This window comes from Mastomys coucha, unplaced genomic scaffold, assembly GCF_008632895.1.
Source record: "Mastomys coucha isolate ucsf_1 unplaced genomic scaffold, UCSF_Mcou_1 pScaffold20, whole genome shotgun sequence".
Classification (NCBI taxonomy): Eukaryota; Metazoa; Chordata; class Mammalia; order Rodentia; family Muridae; genus Mastomys; species Mastomys coucha.
This window is the reverse complement of record NW_022196903.1, coordinates 133,373,658-133,374,502: the sequence shown is the minus strand read 5'-3', so window position 1 is coordinate 133,374,502 and position 845 is coordinate 133,373,658. Positions and strand designations below refer to the sequence as shown.

The window sequence follows — 845 nt, the reverse complement described above, 5'->3', positions numbered from 1 at the left end:
AAATGTGGGGGGAATCCAAACACACTTTGGGGAGGGAAGTTTTGGGGTCCTGGAAATGGGAATCCAGGAGGACTAGACTTGAGGTGCTGGAGGTTGGGTTGCTGTGGCCTCATAGCTGAAAAGTTTGACCTCGCTTGGGGGCTCTTACACCTGGAAGTAAAGTCGATGCTTTTGGAAGGAAATTCTGACTGGCATGTATTTCCACCTCCAAAATGAGCCGATGTCGTAGCACATCCTCTTCTAAACGGGTGGACGGTTTCAATATTTTGTGTTGAAATATCCTCTTGTGAGGGATCGGCTTGCTCTGCTTGTGAGGAATTGACGTTTTCTGCTGAGGAGGAGTCTGGCGCAGCCTGTGAGTCATCATTCTGCTCTCCACACGAGCTCCTCTCTAGCCAAGACAGCTTTCCATCTCCACTGAGGGGCTCTGCTACGGGCTCTGTGTTGTGCGATGGAGCAGACACAGCATGCTTGTCTCCATTTCTACAGCTCTCTGCATCCTTGCTTTCGGGAGCTGTCTGCTGACTCCGTCCTGCTGTTTGCCTAGGGTCCCTTTTCAGGTTGATAAACTGTGGGACTCTTGTGTTAGGAACAAGACTCTCATTGCAGCTCCCATTGCCATCTATGCTTCCCTTTCCAGGGCTAGGCCAGCAGGGAGAGTTACTTGAAGTCCTATTATCTTCTAAACTATTCTTTTGATCTTGGAGCAGGGGTCTTTTTAATGTTCTTTCTCTGTTTTCCACAGTTTCCTCTTGTTTTGAGGGAATTGATGAATTCGTTAAGAATGCTTCTGTAGAAACATCTGGTGGTTTCCCTCTCAGACTGAGACTTGCCAAAGGCCCTGG

General features: G+C 48.6%; 1 pseudogene; it reads right to left on the bottom strand.

The window, feature by feature from the left end:
- LOC116100033 overlaps positions 1-845 on the bottom strand; it is a 2,832-nt pseudogene that overhangs the window by 772 nt on the left and 1,215 nt on the right.